General features: G+C 59.6%; 1 pseudogene; it reads right to left on the bottom strand.

The window, feature by feature from the left end:
• Positions 1–2,131: 2,131 nt before the first annotated feature.
• Positions 2,132–16,227, bottom strand: LOC139604552 (Fc receptor-like protein 2; annotated as a pseudogene).
• Between the last annotated feature and the right edge of the window lie 3,614 nt (positions 16,228–19,841).

Genomic DNA, 19,841 nt, shown 5'->3' with positions numbered 1-19,841 from the left:
AGGGGACAGGGGGGATCCTCAGGTGCTGGCTGCCACCTGGGGCTGGGCAGAGCAGGGCTGGGCAATGGCCATCCCTGTGCAGTGGGGCTGGGCCATGGCTGGGCCCCGGCTGGGCCCGAGTCTTAAATGGACACCCCAACAACATCAGCCACTCCACAATACACATCACTGTCCCAAGACTAAAAACATCACAATATTTAATCAACAATATCATCAATAATGTAATATCAATTCATATAATATCCAGCAAAAGTCAACTTCCATTAACTTGTTTCTCACAGTACATACCAGTAAAGAACTCTTATTCCTGTTCTCACATCTTTGCCTAAAAGCCCCGTAATTTCAATGTTACAATAATTCAGAGTGATGGGGGTTGTATTTTCCATTCCAATGGAGGTTCCCACCTTGTTCAGCTTCCTTGACAGAGCAGAACAAAGAAACACCATTTCTGCCTGTTTAACAAAATAGTTGCATTTTTATCCCAGGAGCAGGGAACCAGGTCCTGCACCCCTTTGGAACTGGGACGGCCACCAGTAAGCCACCTTAGTGGGAGCACTGGGAGGGGGATTGCAGAGCCACTAAGCACACTGGGGTTAAGAGGAACAAATCTGAATTTGATTTATGTCTTAACATATGCTACACATGACTGAATAATTACTCTGTGGTTGTCCATGTGCTGGGAACCCTGTCCCTGGCAAGGCATCACACAAAAGAGAATCAGGGGAGAGAAAGCTTCAGTGATCTGGCTGTGAGTGACCCACACTGGCTGGTGGGACAGATGCCCGGGAAAAATGTCTGTGAAAAAATGCCCAGGAAATCGGGCTGTGGGAGGAGCCTTTGCAAATCAAAGCAGCAAACTGTGACACAACAGGAGCCTTTTGCTTTGGGTTTCTTGGAGGGATCAGGGGCTTGCTCAGAGGGTCAGCTTGGCCCTCCTCCCCTGTGGGATTGACATTCTCTGAACGTGGGAGAAGCAGTGAGAGAAGCAAAGAATGATCCAAAGAGTTCTTATCTCAGTTACTGCTCCTGTGATTTTCACAAGTGGAATGCATTGTGGAAGATTGTTTACCTGAAGGGAATTGGTAATTGGATTCTGGTGTGAGTGTTTTGATTCACTGACCAATTGAATCCAGGTGTGTGTGTGTGGGGACTGTTGGCTGACAGTCATGAGATTGTGTGCAGTGGAGGGCAGTTGAGTGCTTGGCAGATTCAGTTTAGATGTAATGTAATATGGCATAGAATAATAGAGTATAATAAAGTAAACAATTAGCCTTCTGATAAGATGGAGTCAGATGCATCACTCCTCCCAGTTGTCAGGCAAAAATATCACGATACTCCCCCTCCTCACCTTTTCCTCCTGGTGGTCCTTCTTCCCTGTCCGCACCCGTTCTTCCCTGCTTCGCTGCTTCCCCGAGGCAGCTCATTCCTGCTCCTCCTGGACGTTCCTTCATTGCTTCCCCGATGGAGCGGATGCTGCCTGCACCCACCCGCCGCCTCTGCCGCGTTTCCCACGCTGCCCACAGCCCCGAGCCTGCTGCACCTGCCCAGGGCAGCCCCAGCCTGCAGCATCCAGCCCAGAGCCACCAGTGCCCAGCACCAGCCCGCAGCCAGCCCACAGCAGCCCCTGCAGCCATCGCTCGCAATGCCAGAGACACGCAGGTGCCGTCCTTGGAAATCACGCCCAGCCACTCACAAAAGCCATGTGGGCTCGCCCTGGCTTGCAGCACACACACTCCATCTGCCGAGCTGATGCCCACAGAGCGCCCGGGCTTCTTGTGCTAACGCTGTCCCTGTCTTCTGTTTCTCTTTCTGTCCTTTTCCCTTTCTGCTCCCTTCTCTGCCCCTTTGGTAAGAACCCTTACCCTCCTTTATCAATAAACAGTTCTCAGATATAATATTTCCGTGTTTGTGCTTCATTTTCATCCGAGAAACCTTTCAGCAAGAATCCTCCCCAAATCCCCCTTTTACAGTGGGATGGGACAGGGGTAGTGGGAGGGGGAATGGGGAGCACAGGGTGCCCTGTGTAGCCTCCCCCTGACCCATGACCACCTCCCTTGGAAGGATGGGCAACCACAGGAGCCATGGAGGGAGCACCCCCAGTGTCACCCAGTGCCTCCCACTTCCCAGAGCATCACAACTTTTGGTGTAGATTGTCATAGATGTCACTGGGCTCCCACGGTTGCCTTTGCAGCTCCATGTATGTCGCCTGAGGATCCTCCACTGAGGGTGCCAGGGGGTCTTGGGGAGCCCTGTGGGAATAAGGGGGTGTGTGGAAGGGGATGGGAGGTGCTGGGGGTTTGGGTAAAAGGTGTATCATGGCTGGAGCCTGCACCCACCTTTCCTGGTGCTTCCTGGTATCTGCAAAGGAAAACTGGGGGGGTGACTTGGAGACCCAGGGGCCCCCATCCACCCTTGGGAATGCTGAACCACCACCAGACACACAATCCTCCCCAGGCCCCCCAGTATCCCTGATGCGCCCCCACTTGCACCAGCAGCCTGAGCCCCCAGAACCCTGAGCCTGGCAGAGAGGGGAACCCCTGATAGAACCCCCAACATCCCTGCAGGACCCTCCAACAGCTCCCAGGGCTCGGAGCCATGGACACTGGGGGCTCAGCCCCTCCCAAGTCAGGGGCTGTGGGTGCTGCCCTATGGCCCCCCTTCTGTGGGGCCCTTCCCAACTCTCTCCATGACCCCCGTCCCCCCATTGTCACCCACCCACACAGTGCCAGCGGTGCCAGGCCACAATGACACCCACGAGCAGGAGCAGGAACAAAAGGGCCCCACTGACCCCTGCAGCCACTGCAAGAAACAGAGGGGGACACATCAGGGTCACCCATCCCCCCAGGGGTCCTGCACTCCCTGGTGACCCTGTGGGACCCCACCTGTGACCCAGGGTGAGCCAGGTGTCACCTCCAGGGCCACCTCTGGGCTAAGTGCCTGGAACACGCGGTGCCTGTCCTGTCCCAGCTGGTTGGTGGCCACACACTGGTAGGTGCCCGAATGTCCCACATCGATGTCTCTGAGCTCCAGGAGGGGACCCTGGGCCACCTCCTGCCTGTTGTGCAGCCAGGTGAAGGTGACAGGGGCTGAGCCCACCTGCACCGAGCAGTGCAGGGTCACGTTGTCACCTGCATGCACCTGGTGTGCCAGGGGACCAGGGGTGATGGTGGCATTGGCCACGGGCACTGTGGGGACAGAGAATGGGCTGGCACAAAGAAAGGTGGGATGAGGGTGCCATGGGTGTGGTGATCCCCAGCCCGAGGGTCCCGCTCACCAAGGACGGTGACGTTCATGGGGTCACTCTCGGCCATGCTGTCCCCGTCGCTGACCCAGCACCGGTACTGGCCGCTGTCATTGTCCCCAATGTGGTGCAGCTCCAGGCAGGGGGCTGGAGCCCAGCAGTGCCCCCGAGCCCTCCCGGTGCCAGGATAAGGACAGGGCACCTGTCCCCGTGGCCACCGTGCAGCTCAGCACCAGGCTGTCCCCGAGTGCCACCTGTCCCCTGGGGGGCATTGCTGACAGGGACACCCCCGAGAGCAGGACCCCTGCAGGGGGACAGTGAGGGACTGGGGACCCCGGAGGGGTGGAGGACATGGAGGGGAAAGAAGGGGATTGGAGGGGAGCAGAGAGGATCCCAGTGAGCAGAAGGGGACCCTGGGAGGCACGTTGGGACCTGGGGACAATGGCAAGACCCTGTGGAAAGGGGGAGAGACCCAGGCAGGGATGGGGAACCAGATGAGAGACTGAGGAGCCTCAGGGAATGATTTGGGGTTCAGAGATGGGCGGGAGGACCCAGGGAAGGCACAGAGACCAGAGGGTGGAGCAGGGACCTTGGAAGGGGTGGGGAATCCAGGGAGGGCTGGGGAGGACAAAGAGAGGGATGAGGGATGTGCAGGGGGAACTGGGCAGTCATGGGGGAAACCAAGAGGGACTTGGGAAATTTGGGGTGACCCAGGGAGGAGTAAAGGGAGGGATGAAGGATTCAGGCAGTGGTGGGGAAACCCTCAGAGGATGTTGGGCTTCCCTGTCCCCATCCTTGCACTCACTGTGCACTGTCACTGTCACTGTCTCTGAATCTCTCCTCTGTGACACCACCCGGCCCGTGCAGTGGTAGCGGCCACTGTGGTGCAGCTGCAGAGGGGACAGAGAGAGCTCAGTCCCATCATGGAGCCCCTGCAGTTTCTTCCCATCATGGTAGAAGTACACATCTGTGAGTGGTTTGTTCTGTCAGCTCCGGCAGCACAGTGTCACCGTGTCCCCCTCCAGCAGCGCCCGTGCTGGCACCTGCAGCACCAGCCAGTCTGGGGGACAGAGGGGTCCTGTCACACCAGGGCCATCAGGAGGGTCATGAATGCACCAGGAGGCACCAGGAGCCACCCATTGTGAGAGAGAAGTCTCCTTGCACAGGGATGGTCTGGGTTGTCCCCAGAGGAGGGGATGGGCTCTGGTCACACCAGGAGGTGACCCATGGAGCGGAGCCCAACCAGAACCGTCGGGGTCCCTGTGGGTGCCAGGCTGGGGACATCCAAACCCCCCTCACCATGTAAGACTGTCACCGTAGGGCTGTGCCCGGTGCCAGGTCTGTCACACGTGTAGGTGCCACCTTCAGTGACAATGAGGCGGTCACGTCCCTGCTGCCACCAGCACTGCCCGTCCTTGTACCAGGTGGTGGCACCGGCGGTCCCCGAGCCCTGACAGATCAGTGTCACCCGTTCCCACAGCAATGCTGGTCTCCAGGGGGGCACCACGAGGAGCTGGGTGGTCTGGGCACCTGTGGGTGACAGGGGACACCAGCCTGCCAGGGCCAGCGTGGGGCTGGGGACAGTGGGGTGGGGCCATGGCATCCCCCAAGGACTCACCAGCGAGGCCGAGGGTCTGGGCTGGAAGGGAGAAGGGACAGGGCTGGGTGGGGGTGGAACCATGGGGACAGAGGCACAGGGATAGGGGGTGTGGGGGATGTGCCCAAAGTGTCCTTGTGTGACATGGACCCCTTGGGGACAGGGACACTGCGGCCACCCCTTGCTCAGGCAGGACATGGGGACACTGTGGGCACCCCTGAACTGGGGATGTCACAGCCACCCCGTGCTGGCACAGGTCACCCCCACCTGCCCCATGTTGCCTCCCCGAATCCCTGACCCCCTGTTATTGTCCCCACATTCCTGTCCCCCTTCCCCTGCCCCCCCAGCCACCCATGGCTCCGGTGACCTCATGCACTGTTTCTGATGGCCTTGGGGACCTCAGAGGACACCACAGCCCCCCTGTGCCCCCTCCCCTCCCTATCCCTGGGGTGTCTGGCCCGTGCCTGGGGCACTCACCCCACAGGAGCAGCGCCACCTTCCCGGTCATCCCGGTGTCCCCAGCCATGTGCACTGGCTGTCACTCGCCGCTGGGGGTGGCTGTCCCTGTCCCCCCGGTGGTGGCTCTTTGGCCAAAGGGGAAGCAAGTGAGGTCAGGTCTTGTCCTCATGTGTTGGTGGCCTCTGGTGGGGGCTGGGTGGCCACAAGCACAGGATCATGGGAATGTGGCCATGGGGACAGCTGTGGGAAGGGTGCAAACAGTCTGGGGACAAGGCTTGGTGGACAAGGTGGGACATGGGGTTCCCAGGAGTGGGGAGCTCAGGGGTTTGGGGAGCCAGGGATGGGGTGCCAGGGAATGGCGGTCCTGAACTGGGGGAGTTACTGGGAATGGGGGTGCCATGGGAATGGGGGTTCCCAGAACTGGGGGGACTCAGGGATGGGAGTCCCAGGGGAACTTGGGCTCCAGGGATTTTGGGTCATGGGATGGGGATGCTGGGGGAATAGTGGATCCCGTGGGAATGGAGATCCTGGAAGAATCAAGGTCCTGGGGAAAGGAGGATTTCAGGGGATGGAATGAACTGGAGAGGGTTCCTTGGGAGTAGGGTGCTGAGCCATGGAGATCCAGGGGAATGTCAGTACTGGGATGGGGGTTGCAGAGGGGAGGGACACAAGAAATGGGGGTCCCATGATTTGATTTCCAGGTGAATGGAGGTCACGGGGATGGGCAGTGGCTTGGTGAGCCTGTGGTTCACAGCTCCTTCCCTGGGTGCCTCAGATTTTGGGGTGACCCAGGGCCCAGTCCTGCCCCCACAAGGTGCTGGCAGCCCGGGGGTCACTCCAGACAGACTCTGAGGTGCTCTGGGTCTGTGTCCCCCCAGCCCCCAGGGACTTTTCCCTCTCTTTATTTCCATTTCCATCATTTTACCCCTCAATTTCACAAGTCCCCAGTTTGTGCCCTGATGATCCTGGTGGGTACCTGAGCAGGGAATGGGCTGGGAAAGCCCAGGGTGGGGGAAGCAGGGGTGAGGGGTCTGCAGGGAGGGCTGGGGAGGCTGTGGGGGATGGGGGTGTCCAACTGTGCCCTCCCCAACACTTTCACTTTCTCTCTGCTGCAGAAAAAGGAAGAGGCCGTTTGTGCTGAGTGTCACACGGGGGGGAGAGGGGGGGCAGGTTCTGTCCTGGGGGGCACATCCAGGGGGCTCCTGTCCTGGGGGGATCCTGTCCCAGGGGACACATGCTGGGCAAGGGGCTCCTGTCCTGGGGGATGACAGCTCCAGAGGGGTCCAGACTTCTCCTTTCTTGCTCGTCCCCTGCTGAATCTGAGCCAGCAAGAGCAGCTGGGGAATGGAGCCCCAGGCAGGAAGGAGCTCCCAGACTCCTGCTCCTTGAAGCCAGTGGCCACCCAAGGGTGGGGCCCAACCATGGCCCAGCCCCACTGCACAGGGATGGCCATTGCCCAGCCCTGCTCTGCCCAGCCCCAGGTGGCAGCCAGCACCTGAGGGTCCCCTCCGCCCTCTTGGCTTTGATTCTGGCAGCTTTAGAGCTGCTGCAGAGGTGAGAATTCTGTGGGTGGAAAAAGGCCCTGCCTGGGGTTTGTTCAGCCCTGCAAGAAGCACAGAACCCAAAGAGAGCCCAAGCAGTGGCTCTGCGAGGGCCTTTGATGGTTTTCAGAGCAGGGCTGGCTGGAAACCGCCCCTGCAGGGGCAGCTGAGAGGGAACCAGTCTGGAAATGCAGCAATTGATCACTTTGTCCCTGTCCCCAAGGGTCTGGGAGAGCCCCAGAACTACTGCCAATCCCACACCAATCTGCCCCACAACCTGGCCTGGACCCTCCTCCTCCTCCCTGCCTTGCCATGGATGGACAGTGCCCGGATGCCCCGCACCCACCACAGCCGCTCTCTCACTGCCCTCCACACCTGGATGGGGAGAGAAAATTGAATGAAAGGTTCCTGGGTTGAGACAAGGACCAGGAGAGATCACTCATCAAATCCTGTCATGGGCAAAACTGCCTCGGAATTAGAGATATGAATTGAATTTATTGCTGACAAAATCAGAACAGGATAAGGAGAAATCAAATAAACCCTTCCATACACCTTCTCCCTGTTATGAATAACTATGTAGTCATTGGTTTTCACTATTATATTGGTTTTTCCAAATTATTTTGGTATAATACAGTTTGTAATCACTTTTTAACTGCTTTTGATACACTACAATTTTTGTCAGCCTTTTACCCTAATCCCTGTGTAAAATATATATTTATAGTGTAATAAATATATTCTAGTTTAGGCACTCACAAAGTATCAAGGTAAAGACAATGGGCTGTGTTTTACAACATTAACTGTTGCAGAAGTAGCTAATACCTTTCTTTGTGTAACTGACAATGGTGAGAATAACTCAGATAATTTTGTGAAATAACTAATGTTAATTTAATGTACTAGTGGATTATCTTATCTGTATGAGAAGAACACATTGAAAAGTAGTGAGTAAATAAACATCAAAAAAGAGAATGCAAAGAGGAATTTACCACTGACCCTTCATTTATCAAGAACTGTCAAACCACAGAACAGGGGGGACTTGTGAGAATAGAAAATATTTAAATTTAATCTACAGTATGGTGTGTACTTTATGAAAATTAATCAAGGGTCAAACTAAGGAAAAGAATTCCCAGAACATGTAAACTGGAAAGAGTGTTTAAATATGTATAACCCTCCTGAGTATGTATTTATCCAATACAATGAAAAGGTATGTAAGGAGAATTGTTGTAGTTAACTGTAGGCCTCTGGCAGTTGCCAAGCACCCAGCCCACTGTTTACTGTCCCTTTTATCCCTTATTAAACATTTACAAATTTTAAAGAGTGAGCCTTGCGTCTCACACAGTTTAATCAAATGTGTCATTTTGTGTACAGTAAGAGGGAAAAACATTGTGTGCCCCCCTGGCTCTGGGAGGGGGAATGAGGAGCCCTGTGGGGTGCTGTGAAGAGGAAGAAGAGACCCCTGAGGGGAATCGATGCCCCCAGTGCCCCCAGTGTCACAGCACATCATCGTAGTCACAGGGGTCCCACTGTCCCTCGTGGGGTCCCGACAGCTCCGTGTTGGTCACTTGTGGATCCTGAGGTGGGGCAGGGCTGGGGGACACCCGTGGGGGCCCTGAGAGAGACACCGGTTGTGGGGATGTGGTTGGGGGGGTGACACCTGTGGGTGACGTGTCCCTGTCCCCCCCTGTACTCACCCTCTGCCCACTTGGTGCCCCTGATGTGGGTGTTGAGCACAGCCCCCTCCTCCACGGGGGCATCCTGTGGGGATAAGAGGGGGTCTGGATGGTGTCTGGGGAGGGGGAAAGGGGAGTCCCAGCCTGAGCCCCCCACTCACCTGTCCTGGAGCTTCCTGGCAGCTGCAAGCGAAAGAGGAGGGGGTGACGGTGGGGACACTGGGACCCCTGAACTTTCCTGGGACCTTGCAGCTCCAACCACCCATGGGACCCCCCAAATCCCCACTGCAGCCCCAATTCCTGATGGATCCCTGACTCCCTCCGGAGACTCTGAGCACCACTGAACCCCCCGGAATTTCTGCATCACTGCAGTGCCTCCAGTCCTCCAACCCTCTGAGCCCCCAGAACCCCAAGCCTGGCAGGGATGGGCATCCCCAAACTCCCATAGGACACCAGAAAGATCCCCCAACATCCCTGCACATCCCTCCAGGACCTCCACAAATGCTCCACAAGCTCCCAGTGCCACACCAATGTTCCTAAAAGCCCACCCAGGGAAGGCCCTGGAGCCCAAGCAAGACCCTCCAAATTCCCCCCAAATCACTCAGGACCCCCAGCTGAGGTCACTGCAGGCTCAGTGTCCCCCAGCACAGGGGCCCTGGGTGCTGCCAATCTCTGCCTCAGCTCTGGGGGCTCCCCCTCACTCCAGGACCCCCCATCCCCCCCATTGTCACCCACCCCGGTGGTGCCACCAGTGACAGCCCCCGATGACAGCCAGGAGCAGGAGCAGGAACAGGAGGGCCCTGCAGACATTCACAGCCACTGCTGGGGACAGAGGGGACACATTGGGGTCACACATCACACATCACGGGGGTCATGAACATCCTGGTGACCCTATGTGACCCCACCTGTGACCCAGGGTGAGCCAGGTGTCACCTCCAGGGCCAGCTCTGGGCTGAGTGCCCGGAACACGCGGTGCCCGTCCTGTCCCAGCTGGTTGGTGGCCATGCACTGGTAGGTGCCCGAATGTCCCACATCAATGTCCCTGAGCTCCAGGAGGGGACCTTGGGCCACCTCCTGCCTGTTGTGCAGCCAGATGAAGGTGACAGGGGGGGACCCCACCTGCACTGAGCAGTGCAGGATCACGGGGTCACCTGCATGCACCTGGTGTGACAGGGGACTGGGGGTGATGGTGGCATTGGCCACGGGCACTGTGGGGACACAGACAGGGCTGACACCTGGAAGGGTGGGATGGGAGTGCTCTGGGTGGGCTCATCCCCAGCCCGAGGGTCCCGCTCACCCAGGACGGTGACATTCAGGGGGTCACTCTCGGCCACGTTGTCCCCGTCGCTGACCCGGCACCGGTACTGGCCGCTGTCATTGTCCCCAACGTGGCGCAGCTCCAGGTGGGGGCTGGTGCCAGGCAGTGCCCCGGAGCCCTCTCAGTGCCAGGAGAAGGACAGGGCACCTGTCCCCATGGTCACTGAGCAGTTCAGCACTAGGCTGTCCCCGAGTGCCACCTGTGCCCCAGGGGGCTGCGCTGACAGGGACACCCCCGAGGGCGGGACCCCTGCAGGAGAGGGGGACACCAGGGGACAGTGAGGGACCCAGGGGGTTCAGGGAGGGGCAGGGGAACTCCAGTGATGGAAAGCGGGCGCAGAGATGGCGGGGGGGGGGGGGGGGGGGAGAGCTTCAAAAGGAACCCTGAGGGATGCTGGGGGGTCAGGGAGGGAACACCTGGAGAGGGATGTGGGCAACAGCATGGCAGGTACGGGGACTCAGGGAGGGGATGGTGTGATCTGGGGAATGTGTGGAGAACTCAGAGAAGGGTGATGGGAGCCAGGGAGGTGTGAGGGGACCCAATGTGGGATGGAGGGAAACACAAGCCAGGAATGGGGGGACCTGGGGCGGGACCGGGGCAGCAATGGCAGGACACGGAAACGGTGCCAGGGAAGGATGGGGGTACCCATGTAGGGGCTGGTGGGGGTCCCAGGGAGGGACCCAAGAAAGGATGGTGGGAGCCAGGGAGGGATCCGGGAAAGGTCGGGTACCCAAGAGCAGGCATCAGGGAGGGCTGGGCGATGCCAGGCAGTGTGGGGGACCCAAGGAGGCTGTGGGGGCTCCCCGTGCCCATCCCCGCACTCACTGCGCACCGTGACGCTGAGCCAGGCGCTGCTCTTCCGCACAGCCCCACCCTGGGAGTGCACCTCACAGCCATAATTCCCCGAGTGGGAGATCCCCACGGTGGGCACCAGCAGCTGCGGGGACCCCTGCGGGCCCCCCACCACCTGCCCGTCCCAGTAGAACACGTGCAGGAGGGGGGCTTGGGGCCGCAGGGGGCTGGGGGTGCTGAGGCAGCTGAGTGTCAGAGGGGACCCCTCGGTGGGTGTGGGGGGACCCTCCAGCACCGGCACTGAGAAGAGCTCTGGGAAGGAGAGGGGAGGTGAGGACTGTGACTCTGAATCTGCTGGGAAGTGGCTTTGGGGTTGTCAAGATATTGGAGTTCCAGCCATGGGGTTGCTCACCATGCACTGTCACTGGCACTGCTGCTGACCGGGACTGCCAAGACCCCACCAAGCCCTCACATCGGTAGCGGCCGCTGTGGTGCAGCTGCAGGGGGGGCAGGGACATCTCGGTTCCCCTGAGGGACCCCCCAAGATCCTTCTCATCCCGGTAAAATCGCACCCTGCTGAGATGGATTTCCTGCCGGCCCCGGCAGCGCAGTGTCACTGTGTCCCCCTCCAGCAGTGCCCGCGCTGGCACCTGCAGCACCAGTGGGTCTGTGGGACAGAAGGGTCACATCTCTCTGATGAGGCCATTCTGAGGTGGCCTCATCTCACTGATGAGGTCCCTGCCCATAGCACCAGGGACATCTGTGAGCTCTGGAGTGCACTGGGCTGCACTGGGATATCCCTGTGTTCAGGGCACAGGCTCTCGCCACATGAGGGGTGTAAGGCCACCCATAGAGTGGAGCCCACCCTGACCTCTCAGGGGCCACACTGATCATTAAAGATCCACCCTCACCATCTAAGACAGTCACGGGGGGGCTGCGCTTGGTGCCGGGTCTGTCACATGTGTAGGTGCCACTCCTGGTGACAGTGAGGTGTTCAGGTCCCTGCTGCCCCCAGCGCTGCCCGTCCTTGTACCAGGTGGTGGCACCGGTGGTCCCCAAGCCCTGGCAGGTCAGTGTCACCCGGTCCCACAGCACCGCCGGCCTCCAGGGGGGCTCCACCAGGAGCTGGGTGGTCTGGGCACCTGTGGGTGACAGGGGACACCAGCCTGCCAGGGCCAGCGTGGGGCTGGGGACAGTGGGGTGGGGCCATGACATCCCTTGAGGACTCACCAGCGAGGCTGAGGGTCTGGGCTGCAAGGAAGAAGGGACAGGGCTGGGTGGGGGTGGCACTGCAGGGAAGGAGGCACCAGGGTACAGGGTGTGGTGGCTGTCCCCAAAAACTGTCCCTGTTGGGACAGCATTTCTTGTGGGAAAGTGTGTGTGGGTGGTCTCAAAAATATTTGGAGAGGTAGGGGGACATGTCTGTGTCACAGCCACCCGTGCACGACATCCCTGTGACACAAACACCTTGGGAACAGGGACACTGAGGCCACCCTGGGCTGAGGCAGAACATGGGGACACTGTGGATACCCCGGGCACGAGGACACCACGGACACAGCCCATGCTGGCCCAGGTCACCCCCACCAGCTCATGATCCCATCCCCATGATCCCATCCCCATGGCCACATCCTCACCGTTCTTGTCGCTTTCTGTCCCTGCATCCCAGTTCCCTTGTCCTTATCCCCAGAGTTACATGAGCCCAAAGTGCCAGTCCTCACATTCCTGTCCCCACATCCCCATCCCCAAATTCCTGCGCCCCTATTCCTATCTCCAAAGCCACCCTACATCCCCAGTCCCACCAAGGTCCACTGTGGTTAACATGGACTAGCACTGCTGGCATTGGGGACCTCAGGGGACCCCACAGCTCCCCTGTGCCCCCTCCCCTCCCCATCCCTGGGGTGTCAGGCTCGTGCCCGGGGCACTCACCCCACAGGAGCAGCGCCACCTTGCCGGCCATCCCGGTGTCCCCAGCCATGTGCACTGGCTGTCACTCGCTGCTGTGGCCACTGCTCCTCTGGCTGGCGGCTCTTGGGATGAAGGGGAAGGAAGAGAGGTCACGTCCGTCCCCATGCGTAGGTGGCCCTTGGTGGGGGCAGGGTGGCCACAAGCAGGGGACAGGCTGTGGGCAGGGTGGGGACAGGATGGGGACATGGTGGGGGATGCTGTTGCCAGGAGTGGGGGGCTCAGAGGATGGGGGGAACCAAGGATGGGTGTCCAGCAGAATTGGGGTCCACTGCAATTGGGGTTTCCATGCCTGGGGGGATTCAGGGATGGGGGTGCTGTGGGAACATGGTCCCCAGGGATTTGGGGTCATGGCAAGTGGGTGCCAGGGCTGGGGGTGCAGGGGGAAAAAGGGGACCCTTGGGAATAGGGGTTCTGGGGGAAGAAGCAGCCCATGGGATGGGATCAAGGCACTGGTGGTACTGGGCAATGTCAATCCTGGGATGGGGGTCCCCAGGGAGGAGAGACCAAGGCAATGGGGGTCCTATGGTTGGGTCCACAGGGGAATGGGAGTGCCAGGGATGGGCAGTGGCTGGGTGGGCACGGGGGTCACAGCTCCTTCATGGGGTGCCTCAGATTTTGGGGTGACTCAGAGCCCAGCACATTCCCCACCCTTGGGCACCCCATGGCTCTCCTGGGAGGTTCTGTGTCCCTGCCCCACACAGCCCTGGGCTTCTTCCTGTCTCCCCACATTTCCTGGTTGAACCATCCCAGGGAACAGCTGGGAGAATCCCAGGAAGGGAAAAAAGGGGTTGGGGGGTGCAGGCAGTGGTTTCAGGGCTGTGGCGGATGGGGCTCCCTGTCTGTGACCCCCCAACTCTTTCTCTTTCCTGCAGCGGTTTGTGCTGAGGCAAGGACATGAATTCTGTCCAGGGGGCACATCCGGAGGGGTTCAGCCTTTAGGGAAAAGGGCAGCTCTGCTGTGCTGACACCCGGGTCTTGTCCCAGCCTCTTGTCCCTGGGAGCTCCTCCTCGTTCTGGGGGTGCCGCATCCTTGGGGATTCCTTTCCCAGAGGTGGCACATCCTGGGGTCCTCTGTCCTGGCTGGGCCTTCAGCATTCCCGCTGTCCCCAGTGGGGCCCTGTGACCTCTGGGGTGCCCAAACTTAAGGAGGCATCTTTTATGACCTTGCCCTGATGATGGTAAATCCCAGGATCAAGCTGGTTGAATTCCCCAATGCCCAATTGCTTTGGACAATTTTGGGGTCATATTTTGGTCTCAGATTTTGAGATGACTCAGAGCCCAGCACAGACCCCACCCTGGGGCGCTCCAGGCTTGTCCTGGGAGGCTCTGGGTCTCTACCCCACACACCCCTGGGCTTTTTCCTGTCACCCAAATTTCCTGTCTTAGCAATCTCAGGAAACACTTGATGCCCAATTGACTGTGACAAAATTATACATCCATAGAAAAAAGGCATAAATCTTTTCCTATACCATTATTTTCCCAACAAAAAACAAACTCCTCAAAAATCAAACTGACAAGGTATAAAATGCTCTGGTTTATAGAATCCTTTTAATCATTGCTTTCTCAACAAGAGAAAATCAAAACACAATAAAAACACAAATAAGTGGAAATAAAACCACAATAAAACCACAAACAAATCACAGTGAAATGAGACTTTTTGGGTCCCTTTAGCAGCCTCCTGCTGCATCCCACAGCAGTGTTTGCTTGTGGATAACACAGAGGGTGGAATCTCCTTGAGTGTCCAACAGCTCCATGGGATTGTTCCCTGCCTGCTGGGCAGCAACCCAGCACCTAAGGAAGCCCTTTCTTGGGCCATATTAAGGAACTCTTCCCATTTTGCTCGTTCCCAAATTCAAACTTGTTTGACTTCCCATGGAGGAAGGGGAGAAGTTCTGTCCATGCTTTGGACAGTGCACAGGAATCTGTGGAAATGCCCCTGTGTGCCTCAGGGTCTGATTCCCTGGTAAATCCACTCCAGCCTGCCCTGAATTCCCCTGCCTGGGCACTCCCTGCTCCTGCTGTGACACCCCTGTTCCCCAGCCCCTCGTGTGCAGCCCCTGCTCAATATTTCCACACTTTTCCCTCTCTTCAGGTGTGCACATCCAGAACCCAAATATTCTTTCTGGGAAGTTCCAAAGGGCAGGAGGTTTTCTTCCAGAAGGAGGGTCCAGGTCAGCTTGTTGAGCAGATTGGTGTGGGATTTGCAGTTGTTTTGTGGTTTTCTCAGTCCCTTGGGGCAGGAACAAATAATCAGTTGCTGCATTTCCGGACTGGTTCCCTCACAGCTGCCCCTGCAGGGGCAGTTTCCAGCCAGCCCTGCTCTGAAAACCATCAAAGGCCCTCACAGAGCCACTGCTTGGGCTCCCATTGGGTTTGTGCTTCTTGCAGCGCTGAGCAAACCACAGGCAGGGCCTTTTCCCCCCACAGAATTCTCACCTCTGCAGCAGCTCTAAAGCTGCCAGAATCAAAGCCAAGGGGACAGGGGGGACCCTCAAGTGCTGGCTGTCACCTGGGGCTGGGCAGAGCAGGGCTGGGCAATGGCCATCCCTGTGCAGGGGGGCTGGGCCATGGCTGGGCCCCAGCCTTGCATTGACAGGGGTCCCCAGGATGTGCCACCCCTGGGACAGGCACCCGGCCAGGAATGTGCAGGGACATTTCTGGAACTGCCATACCTTGGGCAGGACCTCCCATGCCAGGATGTGTCACCCCCTGGGACAGGATCCCCCTGGACAGGAGCCTCTGGATGTGCCACCCCAGGAAAGAACCACCCCTTTCCCATCTGACTCTCAGCACAAACGGCCTCTTCCTTCTTGTCCAGGAAAAAGAAAGTGAAAGTGTTGAGGGGGCACAGCCCAACACCTCCATCCCCCACAGCCTCCCCACCATTCCCTGCACCTCCTTCTCCCCATTTTCCCATCCCCTGGGTCCCCCCAACCCATTCACTGCTCAGGTGCTTCCCAGGATTGCTGAGCCAGGAACCGGGGGTGAGGGGACATGGCAAAAAGTAAGGAGAATAAGCAAAAAAGAGAAATAAAGACAGGAAATGTCAGGGGCAGGGGTGGACCCAGAGGCTGAGCTACCCAGGACCCCCATGCAATGCCTGACCAGGAAATGAGCACCCCAGGGGTGATTTTGCAGTGCCCTGGGTCACTCCAAAATCTGAGGCATCCAGGGAAGGAGCTGTGACCCCCAGGACCCCCTTAGCCACTGCCCATCCCTGGCACCCCCATTCCCCTGGGACCCCAACCTTGGGACCCAATTTCCTTCTGTCCCCCCTTCCCTGAGACCCCCATCCGTGGACTGCACTTCCCCAGGATCTCCAACCCCAAGGAACCGCATCCCAGTAATTCCAGTCCCTGGGACACCCCTTCCCTTGGGGACATTGATTTCCCCAGGGCCCCCATTCTCACAGGGACCCCCTTTCCCCTGGCACCCCCATGCCATGGCCCCCATCCCATGATCACAAATCGCTGGAGGCCACGTTGTTCTGGGACCCTCATAATCATGTCTGAGTCCACCCAACCCTTGGGACGCCCATTTCCCTGGCACCCCATTCCCCTGGACACCCATCCCTGGCTCCCTACACAGCCTTAGACCCCAGATTCTGGCAACACCATGTCCCCACCTTGTCCCACCATCCCCCCCATGTCCCACAGCGTCCCCACCCTGCCCCCACCAAGGGCCACCTACGCATGGGGACAGATGTGACCTCGCTTCCTTCCCCTTCATCCCAAGAGCCGCCAGCCAGGGGAGCGGTGGCCACAGCAGCGAGTGACAGCCAGTGCACATGGCTGGGGACACCGGGATGGCCGGGAAGGTGGCGCTGCTCCTGTGGGGTGAGTGCCCCGGGCATGGGCCTGACACCCCAGGGATGGGGAGGGGAGGGGGCACAGGGGGGCTGCGGGATCCCCTGGGGTCCCCAATGCCACCAGAGCCAGAGCAGGGCATAGAGCCCAGTGTGACCAGAGTTGTGGGGTGGCTTTGGGGACAGGAACGGGGGAACTGGGATGTGGGGACAGGAACAGGGGGATAGAGATGTGGGAACAAGGATGTGGCAGAAGGAGCCTTGGGGCTTGGGTAGCTGTGGGGACAGGGACAGGGGAACAGGGATGCAGGGACAGGGACAAGGGCCATGATGCATGGGGATGGGCTGGGAGAACAGGTGCCAATGGAATGGGATGATGGGCACAGGGCCATGGATTATGGCTGTGGGGACAGGTGCTGTAGGGCTGGTGGAACTGACGTGTGCAAACATGGGGTGTCCACATTGTCCACATGACCCTCACCCAGCCCTGTCCCTTCTCCCTTCCAGCCCAGACCCTCAGCCTCGCTGGTGAGTCCTCGGGGGATACCGTGGCCCCACCCCGCTGTCCCCAGCCCCACGCTGGCCCTGGCAGGCTGGTGTCCCCTGTCACCCACAGGTGCCCAGACCACCCAGCTCCTGGTGGAGCCCCCCTGGAGGCCGGCGGTGCTGTGGGACCGGGTGACCCTGACCTGCCAGGGCTCGGGGACTGCCGGTGTCACCACCTGGTACAAGGATGGGCAGCACTGCGGGCAGGAGGGACCTGAACACCTCACTGTCACCAAGAGTGGCACCTACACGTGTGACAGACCTGGCATCAGTCTCAGTCCCCCTGTGAGTGTCTCAGACATTGAGAGGGGTTTGGGTGTCCCCAGCCTGGCACCCAGGGGACCCCGAGGGCTCTCGGTGGGCTCCACTCCCTGGGTTACCTCCTGGTGTAACCGGAGCCTTTCCCCTGCTATGGGGACATCCCAGATTATCCTAGTGTTGGGGAAACCATGTGGGAACTGGGGACCCCTGGTGCATTGGGTGTAACCCAGATGAGGTCCTGGTGCCATCGGGTGTAGCAGGACCCCTCTGTCCCCCAGGCTCGCTGGTGCTGCAGGTGCCGGCACAGGCGCTGCTGGAGGGGGACACGGTGACACTGAGCTGCCAGGGCTGGTGGAACTGCACGGTCACCTCGGTGTCCTTCTACCGTGAGGAGAAGCGTCCGGGCGGGCTCCATGATGGCACCGAGCTGTCCCTGTCCCCTCTGCAGCTGCACCACAGCAGTCGCTACAGCTGCAGGGGCTGGGTGAAATCCTGGTGGTCAGGGAGGTCATGAAATTCAGTACCGGTGACAGTGACAGGGCACGGTGAGCACCCCACAGCTGCCACCCTGACACCCCCACAGCCCCTCCCCAGGGATTCAGGCTCACAAATTCCCCTCCCCTCTCCTTCCCAGAGCCTAGGCGGGCTCAATGATGGCACGGGGAAGGGCATGGGGAGCCCCCACAGCCTCCTCAGCTCTCCCAGGCCTTCAGGGGATGCCCAGTCCTTCCAGACACCTGCCCTGTGGTCCCAACCTTTCCCAGATCCTACCCTTGCTCCCCTGCTCCCTTCTCATGTCCCTCTCAGGGTCCCCCACCCCTAGAGGGATGCCCCCATCCCACCCCTACACATTTTCCGTGTCCTGCCATCCCTGCCCCGGGTCCCTCCCCAGGTCCCACCATTCCTGGCTTGTGTCTCCCCATCCCTCTCTGAGCCCCCTCACCCCTCCCAGCATCCCTCCCACCCCTCTCTGAGGTCCCCACACATTCCCCAGGTCACATCATTCCCTCCCTGAGTCCCCATACCCACCCTGGTGTCATCCGCCCCCCTCTCCAGGGGTCCCTTGGGGTTCCTTTCCAAGCCCCACCAATCTCTGCGCCCCCTCTCCCTCACTGGGGTCTCCCTGCCCCTCCCCTACCACCCCCCTGGGTCCCTCACTGTCCCTTGCTATCCTCCCCTCCTGCAGGGGTCCTGCCCTCCGGGGTGTCCCTGTCAGTGCAGCCCCCCGGGGGGCAGGTGGCACTCAGGGACCACCTGATGCTGAGCTGCACGGTGGCCATGGGGACAGGTCCCCCGTCCTTCTCCTGGCACTGAGAGGGCTCGGGGGCACTGCTGGGCACCGGCTGCTGCCTGCAGCTGTGCCACACTGGGGACAATGACAGCGGCCAGTACCGGTGCCGGGTCAGTGACGGGGACAGCATGACCGAGAGTGACCCCCTGAATGTCACTGTCCTGGATGAGCGGGACCCTCTGGCTGGGGATGAGCCCACCCATGGCACTCCCATCCCACTTCACCAGGTGCCAGCCCTGTCTTTGTCGGCACACTGCCCATGGCCAATGCCACCATCACCCCCAGTACCCTGGCACACCAGGTGCTTGCAGGTGACCCCGTGACCCTGCACTGCTCAGTGCAGGTGGGCTCAGCCCCTGTCACCTTCACCTGGCTGCACAACAGGCTGGAGGTGCCCCAGGGTGCCCTCCTGGAGCTCAGGGACATCAATGTGGGACATGTGGGCACCTACCAGTGCATGGCCACCAACCAGCTGGGACAGGACAGGCACCGCGTGTTCCGGGCACTCAGCCCTGAGCTGGCCCTGGAGGTGACACCACGAGGACACTGCAACAAAGGTGGGGTCACACAGGGCCACCAGGGAGTGCGGGACCCCTGGGGTCATGGGTGACCCTGATGTGTCCCCCTCTGTTTCTTGCAGTGGCCGCAGGGGTCAGTGGGGCCCTTTTTTTCCTGCTCCTGCTTGTGGGTGTCATTGTGGCCTGGCACCGGTGGCACCATGTGGGTGGGTGACAATGGGGGCACAGGCGTCCCAGGGAGCTTTAGAGGCACCCAGTGTTGGACAATGATTGGGCAGCACCCACAGCCCCAAAACTGCGGCATTGTCTGTGCTTTAGGGTTTGGGGAGGTGCTGAAGGGTCCTGCAGGGATGCTGCGGGTTCTCTCAGGGGCCCTTGGGGCAGTTAGGAGGTCTCTGTCCCTGCTGGGCTTTGGGTTCCTGAGGCTGAGTTGGCTGGGGACACTGGGGATGTTCCTGAATTCTGGGAGGCTTCAGGGATGCTTGCGGGTTCTGTTGTAAATTGAGGGTCCCGTGGGGTTCAGGAATCCTGGGAGGGTTCAGGGCCCTGTGATCCCACAGTCACATCTCCCCTCTTTCCTCTGCAGCTGCCAGGAAACACGAGGAAAGGTTGGTGAAGGGCTCCCAACATGAGTCCCCTTTTACCCCTGCCCCACAGCTCTCCATTCCCTCCCCCACATCCCCTTTATTCCCTCAGGGTCCCCCCGGATCCCCCGGCCCCCCCAGAGGAGCGGGAGGTGCTGTACACCCATGTCGTGGTCACCAAGAGGGCAGGGGGTGAGTATGGGGGGGACACACGCAGAGGGACATGTCACCCACCAGTGTCACCCCACTCAGATCC

This window comes from Agelaius tricolor, unplaced genomic scaffold (assembly GCF_023055355.1).
Source record: "Agelaius tricolor isolate 1412-34295 unplaced genomic scaffold, bAgeTri1.0.p SCAF_52, whole genome shotgun sequence".
Taxonomy (NCBI): domain Eukaryota; kingdom Metazoa; phylum Chordata; class Aves; order Passeriformes; family Icteridae; genus Agelaius; species Agelaius tricolor.
This window is presented reverse-complemented; position numbering and strand designations above follow the sequence as displayed.